The sequence below is a fragment of the Thermobia domestica genome, chromosome 7, assembly GCF_964235325.1.
Source record: "Thermobia domestica chromosome 7, izTheDome1.hap1.1, whole genome shotgun sequence".
NCBI lineage: Eukaryota > Metazoa > Arthropoda > Insecta > Zygentoma > Lepismatidae > Thermobia > Thermobia domestica.
In genome coordinates, this window is record NC_137460.1 from 298041085 (window position 1) to 298050939 (window position 9855).

Consider the following 9855-nt stretch of genomic DNA (forward strand, 5'->3'; position numbering starts at 1 on the left):
ATTTTTTTTTTATATATAAACAAAACCCTTCCCAAAGTTTGGAGCCCTTAAAAGTAGCAGTATGACAACTCCCCGCTCCCCAGAAGTCGGTCCTGGATCCGCCCCTGATTACTAATGATGGTTCAGGGTTTATTAATAGCACTTCATCTCTATTTCTACATAATTCTAAATTATTTTACAAAATGGTTCCTTTTTATTATCTGTAAATTAGTAGTTAGCTAATTTTGGCTATTCTTTAGCATTGGAGGCTAGCTTTTGCACCTACTTTTTGCGATATTCTATTCCAATGCGGTTGTTTTATGGTTTCATACGTTAAACTACGTTACCAACATTAAATTCAGACATCATTGCAGAGCGAGCGTTAGCGAATGAAGGCGGGTTAGAGCCCCGCATGGCACGTTTTTTCTATCTTCCTTACCAACAATTCACTTTCTTTTCTCACATATATCACTTCCACTTACCTTTCCGTTTTGTATAAATCTCCTACTGCCTTAAAAAATATGTTCGAAACTTTCTTGACAACTTGAACATCACTATCAACTCATTTCTTCTGTAAATCATCCTACTTTTTGCTAGTTTTGGCCTCCAATACTAAACAATTACCCTACTTTTTAGTGCAAATGGAAATGGAACTTAAAAATTCATATTATTAGTCATATAAAGTACCGTCAAATAATTTTTAAGTTTTTAACCTCCAACTTCTTTAAAACCTAGAAGTAAATCATAATATATTAAAATAAAGTAATTAGTCATATGGTTCTTATAATTTGGAATGTAAAGTAAAGAAATGGAAATAAATTCCTTCCCGGGAATCTATAGGCGAGGGAAAAAACCCGGGAATATTCCCATTTTTAAATTCCTTCCCACCGGGAATATTCCCACTGCCCATCACTAGCTGTGTCCAGTAAAAACGAAAATGCTGTCTAACCTATGCATACAGGAGCACAGAAGGGGGCCTTCCGCGGGAGTGCGTACGTAAGCAGCAGGTATCTAAATGATGGAGGGTATACACATAAACGAGGATATCAGAAAAAAACACTCAATACTGCAGCAAACCAGTATCCGGGGGATTAAAGAAGGCTGGGCCCCCTAAATGTTTGCTGTCCCCCAAAAAATTTTCACGGTAAGCTTGCAAATGACTATAATATGTTCGGATCGGACTCCGCTAACTTAAGCCGGCTCCCCCTACATTTTTGGGCTGGCTACTGGTCTGTATTGCAGTGACTCATTTTAACCAGTGTTTGCAGTTTGTGGGAAATTTCCGTAATCTAGGTAAATTTCGTGCATATTTTCGTGTAAAAAGGGTTTTTATTTCGATAAAACGTGAAAAACCACGGAAATTCTCGCACACACTGATTGACCAGTATAAATCCCAAAATTTTTGGTTTCTCTTCAGAAATAAATTAAGATAATACCAACAGTTTGTGTGTGTGTGTTCAAAGTATCATAATTTTTACCCCATTGTTGGGTAGATGCATTTGTCTCTATTTTTTTGTAAAAAAAAGAAGAAGAAAAAGTAAAAGCAAATTAATAAAACAAATCTGGATGACACTTCCTTGAATACAGCTACTTTTATCATATAATTTTGCGTTATAAGAATTGGACACTCAACTAACCAGAGAAAATTTGATAACAATTTGGAAAACATTGCGTCTGTCGAAGGAAATTTTCAAAGTCCAACTTCGGGTATCTTCGGGAAATAGTAAACCAGGTTCGAACCTCCAAGCCAGGCTTTGCAATCGGGAAAAAGTTTGCAGATGTGTTTTTCTTCTTTTAAATATAATAAGACTTGTTACCAAGTGTACAAAAAAAGCAACATTGATTGAAATATTTAATTATACAATATTTCGAATCTTTGTATTAATGTCAGCTCATGTTTGTTTGTCATTTAGCTCACCATACGTGATGGAACATTTAAATATGTAAACGAATCTTTCCATATGTAAAAGAATGCTCAAAGTTAAGACATAGAATATAATTATCACCTGAGTACTAAAATAAAAATCAAAGTAGAACAAAAACAGCGTTTCTAGTGGTATGAATGTCATAATTTTCTTGAGAACCGTTATACATCGCTAAAAGTACCTACGCAGAAGTCCTTGAGTTAGCTCACTGGTAAGCTATCAGGTTTCAAATCATAAGGTTGTGAGTTCGAATCACATCTGGGTCAATGCTCTTTTAAAAATTATATTTTCCGCAATGCATGAAAAATTATATAAAATAATGACATTAAATACATCAGTTGTATATATATATATATATATATATATATATATATATATATATATATATATATATATATATAACATAATCATTGCAGAATGTAGTAATTATTATGTTTAAAATATAACATCTGAAATAGGTAGGTGTTCACAGTAGGTCTGTATTATGTATATGAGAATGTTAAATACAAGTTAAGAAACTCGTTCACTAGCAATAAATAAATCATGTAGTGTATTTATTTGCAGCTATTTGTCATATAGAGGGTAATTCTCGACATTCATAATACAGCATGTCATTTATGTTCTTGAAAACTTATTCGATGCATAAACCGAGGGTTTAAACAGAGAATCCAAAGTCGCAACGCTCGCAAGAAATTCATGAACCCCAAAGGTCACGTGAGCAGACTGGAATTGTCCTTATGAAGCACGCCACAGCAGAAAGTCTTTACATAGATTTTCAATTCAATTCCTGATATATGCTTTTGCAATGTGGAAGTGGTGATGCCTTTAGTCGCTCTCTCTCGCTCGCTCGCTCACTCTCTATTTATACAGAATATAAAAGTGGATGTATGTGTGTGTTTCAACATAATTCTGATATATCTAGCACAATTATAACTATATTTCTTACAGTCTGAAAAAGAGTACTGTCGGGATACATATCAAAAATGCTAGAAACGGGTCGATATTAGTATCGAATCCATAGCTTCGTGGTCGCTTAGGTGAGTAGTTCTACTTTCAATTCAAGTCCAATTAAGCTCCCATTAGCACCCAGGGTGGTTACGTAGCGACATAAAAATATCGAAATCAACCGATATTAGAATCGAATCGTAAGTTTTCAGCGCCGCTAACAGTGCCGCATTTCCCATTAATCCACATTAGTCCACATTTCACATTAGTCCCATTGCCTAGAGGGCAATATATTTGCAGAGTGCAAAGTTTAAAACTTGAATAATATTTTAATTTTTTCCGTATGAAAAAAGTTAAAAATCAAGAGCAAATATACTATTTCATGAACAATCCTCTTTTACTGTTCTAATATGTATAAAAATATCGTAAGAAATCTAAAAATAATTCAGAACACGTTTCACATTTGTTATTTTTTGTTACGTAGTTCTAGCTGTAGCATGTAGTGAGTGGTATTTAAATGTAATAAATTCACTAACTAAGCATATTCGAATTAAGTTTTATTTTTAAGTTAGGGATGAAGGTGCGGAGAAATATGTAGTTATTGGGGGCGCCGAGAGCAAAAGTGCGTAGGGGCGCCGAGCTTTTAAACGCAACACTGGTCGCTAAATTAATTGGTAGAAATTTTAATGTCATTTAAGACCAAATTTAGTCCTAACGGTGGCAGTATCCGTTTGCTCTCCTAGGAGAAATGAAAGGTACTGACATCAAAATTATATATATACCGACCGACATTAGTGTCGAATCCATAATTTTCGAGGTGGATTAGATAAAGAGTGGCACTCCAGGTGCTTAATGATATAGAAAATTAGTTTTTATTTCTTTTTTTTTACGTTGGTCTACTTTTCCTTGATTTGAGAGTTTCAAATTTCATCCTATTTTCTACTGAAATGTGTCTGTAAGGCAACAAAGAAATAATTATATATGATACATTTAAATTCATTTTAATTCGGAAGTTGAGAAACACTTTGCCATTATACATCGTAAAGGTCAGATCCACCAGTATTGTAACAGAGAGGTGCTTGAGCCATTGACGGTAGAAATTCAAACTCCGATAAGTGATAATTTCACAGTCTTGTTTTATTACAAGTGTAGCCTCTTTAGTCAACGGGGAAGAGGACTTGGATCATGGGTCAGAGTTGATGTCGATGGGTGTTGGTGGGTCGGAGTTGGTCGCAATGGTTCAGAGTGGTTCATAGTTGGTGGTGGGTCAGAGTGGATCACGATGGATGATGGGTCAGAGTGGGCCAATGGGTCATTTGGGTGGTGGGTGATACTGAATCATGGTGGGTCGTGGATCAAATTTTCATTGACCTACACCATCTCTGGTTAAAATTGTACGGTACTAAAGATAAGAGGCACCGAAGATGCATGTCGGCTATTATGCTCAAATTTTGCACATAGATAGTACCCACCAGAAAGCAATAAATCTGAAACGGTTCACGGTATCACCTCCTAGAACTCGAGATGTAGGGGTTTGTCTGATTGGCTAAATTAAGACGTCAATGATTTATCCATCAACAAGCAAGCTTTTTATGATCGTTTCCGTGGGGAAATCAGAAGAAGACGTGCCTAGTAATCGTAATATTGATAGTTCGCGTCCACCCCGGGGTATTTGTTTTGTTTTTTTTGACTCACCTAAATATAAACAAATCACACATATAGGCATTTTAACATATTTTGGGAGAGTAATTTTGTGGTTCGTTGTCGTTTCATCGCGTCTCTGCCGCTGGTAGTAAGGTTTTCAAAATGGAACTGGGGCCACCGCGGATTGTCGCTGCGGGGCCACCAATTTTTGGCGAGAGGTCAATAGTTGACCATCTGTAGTCCACCGACGCTTACAGCTTAGGGTAATGAACGATGTCTTTGCTTTGTAGACGTCATGACTACCGACGTCGGCAGTCAACTAGCTTTTAGTATTCCTTTACTAACCATCTATCGTTCATGTTTATACACGGTGTTGTAATAATAATAATAATAATAATAATAATAATAATAATTATTATTATTATTATTATTATTATTATTATTATTATTATTATTTGTAGTAATAGTAGTATAATTGATAATAGAATAATTATATTGTCTGTGTATTGTCTAGGTAGGACTACACACATATTTGGCTCGTTTTAGTTTGACTCGACTCTAATCCGAGTCGAGTTGGAGGATATTTTTCGCGCCGAGTCCTAGAGTAGACCTCAAAGATGTCTGTTTCGAGTCGAGTCGAGTTTCAAAGAAAAGTCGCTCGTGCCCATCCCTACTAATGAGAGCTTAATCGGAGTTAAGCGAAATCGAAAGTTACACTATTTATCTAAGCGATCCCGAAAACTATGAATTCGACACTAATACCGATCATTTTCTAGCAATCTTTTATATGTATCCCCCCTCCCATTCACCATAGGTAACCCGACAGCATTCTTTTTCAGACTATAAGAAATTTGGTTAAAATTACTCTAGGCCAGCGGTTCTCAATCTAATTCTTATCACGATCCCCTTTTATCACATCCTCTTGCCAGCGAACCTTTTATAATTTGTGTTTTATAATAAGCTTGTGTGGGATTTTTAACATACCTATTTCTATAATAGTAGAATCCATTTCTTGTTTATAGTGAACAGTGCCGTGGCATGGAAAATCAGCGCTCGGGGCGAGAGTATACGACGATGTCTCCGTACATATGAGTGAGGTCGACAGACTAGCTGCGAAGCGCCACCATGGTTGACACGAAGCTCAATAAAATTTTCAAAAGTAAACCCTGCCTTTCCTTGATTTTGAGCACATTTTATTACGTTTTTCCTTCTATTTTATACATGTGCACATGCACTTTCCTATAGGAATGCACGCGAGACGTCTCGTCTCGCATTTGTGATACGAGACACGAGAGGAGAGTGAAAATTTTATGCGAGACGCGAGAGGAGACGCTAGACGAGACTCGGTTAAGTCTCGCACGAGAAGTCTCGCGAGACTTCTCGCAGTCTCGCAACATTTATGAATTACATTTAATTGTATATTTAGTAATCTTACATTTAATGAGTTTTCTAAGTTGAGCGTTAATGCCTACAGGAACAAAAAAGTGATTGGGGCAATAGACATTTTATGAGATTTATTATTAATCAAGGTTAATTTCCAGAATTAAAGCCTTCTTTAGTTTCTAAAATGAAAAGCTTTGTAAATTGGAAATTTATTACAGCATAGATTTAGGACTTTTTTTGCGACACAAACACATACACGCGGGCGCGCACGAATACATGAACTTCTATTTTTGGTCTGAAAAGCGAATAAGACTCCCTATTGCTGCGAAATATGATATTTCTGTTGTTTCTGTCTTTTTCACATTACTACTAGCGATTAATGTTGGGGGATGGCGGGGAAATCCCCTCTCATCAAAGTTTATCCCCGGCCCGGCTCGCAGAAATAACATGATATTTTTACATGGAATAAGTATTTTCTTTCTATATATTTATCAAAAACATCCCCCTCTAGTTCGGAAGTTTAATTCAAATACTGGTTTGGCAGGATGTCCCTATAGGTTTCGTGGGAGATGGTAGGAATGGTCCTATATCTGTCAGTAATTTTATTTTCTAGATCTGGCAGTATAAGTTGAATGCGAAAGTTGATAAAATGCGATAATCCAACATTGCTACAAGCGCGAACGAACCGAAAGAATTGAGTCGTATTGTGTTGTGAGTTCTTTTGTTGTGTACAAGCGCTTTTGGTGGTATAAAAACATCTTTATACTGGAAAATCACCCTTCAAGGAAACGACGAAAACGTGAAAATGTTGATAGTGGCGACGATATTTTAGAAGAACCAAATATTGCTGGACACCTCTAAGCTGGAAAACAATGTTGGATCCAGCAACAATTTATGCTGGTTTTGCTGTAAATTATGCTATTAATTTGACGAAAATTAATGGTCCAGCGATCAAATTCCAGCACAACTTTTCTTTTAATTTTTAGCGGAGGGGACACAAGTTCGAATACCATGTTGAACTCTAGGTTCCGTCTCCTTAGGATGTTATGAACAATCATCCCATGGAAAGCAATGGCAAACCACCATTCACCTTGCCAAGGGACTTTTAGCTCAAATACCTGCCTTCGGACAGAATATCACATCATCATTCATTAACAGCCATAGAATAACACATTGCAAAATTTTGACCTAGAATATATGCGAGACTGCGAGACCATGCGAGAAAGTCTCGCGCGAGACGCGAGACGAGACTCAAAATTTTCTGCGAGACGCGAGACCTTACGCGAGACGAGACCAACGTTTGAGGTTGCGAGACGAGACGAAACTTTTCCATTTCTCGTCTCGTCTTGTCTCGCGTGCATCCTTACTTTCCTAACGTGAGTAACACACTTCCTCCGAAATTTGTGCCCCTTTTTTCGGCGCCCGGCATTGATAGTGGATACAGTAACTGTACTATCTATATTCCAGACGACGAAGGTGCTGGTTCAAGATGGATGTTAAACTCCATCATTGAAGAGGCCATTAACGTATCTGATCTAAGCCCACAACTTCTTGACCATATAATAGAATGGTCATGCTACAAGTCTTTGCAACTGGTTTTCTGTAACGAAGACTTGGACAAGTTCTGCCTGATGAGGAGAGAAGAATATCCTGGTCTGGTATCTGCTGCTTTAAAAGTAATAATTCCATTTGCTACATCGTACTTGTGCGCAATTTTTTTTTTTCATGGTAAACATTAAAACAAAGACAAGAAATCGCTTATCAGTTGAAAATGGCTTCATAATGTTCGGCATGAAGACTGAACCGGGCATTGCTGCACTAGTGAAAATACACCATGCTTAGGTATCTCATTAGGTTTCAATTTTAATTCTATTTCAATGTGCAGGTTTTGTTCCATGTGTATTTTTCTAGTATTTCTATATACAGTTCTCATTAGTATCATATCATACGTCTTTCATTTAAATTCATTTTTAAACAACTCTGCACCCTTTGACAATGTTCAGTAGACTTATTTTTTATTGTTCTTTACAGTATGTATAAAAAATAAAAGTATGCCTATCAGAACAAAATTCAAAATAATTTCCGGTATTAGATTCTAACTATATTTATCTCTTCCGCTTATCTTCGCGACCCCCTAGGGGCCACGACTCCCAGGTTGAAAAATCCTGCTCTAGGCATACATGAGTTATGTTGGAACATACATACATACACTTTTATATGTATAAATGCAGATAAGAGAGAGTTGAGAGAGAGCGATTAAGGTATTACCGCTCTCAATCTCTTCACTTTACTTTTGCGATTCGTGAATTTCTTACGTGACAGTTTGGGGCTAGCTAGTTTTTTGTCTTGAACCACGATTCGATTTTCGATATTCTCTACCTAAATGCTGTAATGCGAATATTGAGAAGTTACCTGCGTATGAAAATAGCTGCAAATAAATACATTACCTAACTTATTTATTGCTATTACACGATTTTCTTAAAATGTATTTAATATTCACATATAACATACCGACGTTCTGTCAATACCTCAAATGTTATATTTTAAAGATAAAAATTACTTATGTCGTGAAATGATATGAATATATATATATATTCAACTGATATATACAGCTGATGAATTGTAATGTAACTATTTTACATGATTTTCATGCATTGAGGAAAGTAGAATATCATAAAAGAATCTCTTCTGAACGGGTATCGAACTCACGATTTAAACGCTCGGGAGTGTACCACTGAGCTAACATAACCGCTTTTCGGAAGCTGCTTCTGAAATATAACTGAGTTCATACGTAAATTATTTTTTCCGTATGGAAATCACAATGACGAAACGAGAGTGTGAATATATATTTTAGTTTCGAAAAATTGTATCATTAACTATTTCAATCAACTTTACTTTTTTTCTACACTTAATACCATTTCAACATGTCTTATTATATTTAACATAAGGAAAAACATATCTGTACATTTTTTCCCGATTTCTAAGGTTGGCTTGGAGGTTCGAACCAGCAGCTTTAGTTTACTGTTTTCAGAAGATACCCGAAGTTGGACTTCGAAAGTGTTCGTCTCAATACAGCTATCATCACATCGCTCAATCTGTTTGGTATATGGTATATGTTTTTATACGTGTAAAGTCAGTATAAAAATTCATTCTTTAAACAGCTTTTCGTATGTATTAATACTCCTTTATAAAAACTGCTTTAACGGCGCACCATTTTCAGATTTCTTTCGCGAGTCGTTGACCAAGTCGTTCCCCACAATAGACGTGTCGTGCAATTAACCAACCACATGTCAGGTACTAGCTTTTACCTATTGCTTCCTGCTCTCAGCTCAGAACATTCGTAACTATGGATAGACGTACAGCAGTAATTACTTTATGGGAGTTGGAAGGCTATTCTGCAACTGCAGCTAGCAGGCGAGTAGGAGTCCCGGCCTCTACAGGAAGGCGATGGGTTCGGAAATATGGTCCTACACGTCAAACTGGTAATTTACGATCTTCTGGTTGTCCGCATGTGTCAACCGAAGCCGAAGATGCGAGATTAGTAAACGAAGCCCAGTTAGACCCACTACGGACGTCTAGACAGCTAAGGGAAGCTTCTCTCTTTCCTCGTAGTAAGCATACAGCTCTGCGAAGGCTTCGTCATGCTGGGTTACGTGGCTGTGTTGCTGCCGTGAAGGAAAAACTCTCAGACGGCCACAAAATTTACCGTCTCGCGTTTGCACAGGCGAATGTGGGTCGCAATTGGGAAAACGTAGTTTTCTCAGATGAATCCATATTCACAACATCAAATGAGGGACGCCGTTTTGTGTATCGCCCGAGAGTCACCCGATATGACCCTGGATGTGTTGCTGCTTGAAATCACAGTGGCCATGTATCTATTTCATGTTGGGGTTGGATTTTCAGGCGCGGAGCAGAACAGCTTCACAGAATTGAAGGACACCTGGACAGTGCTCAGTACTTAGATATTATGAGTAATATC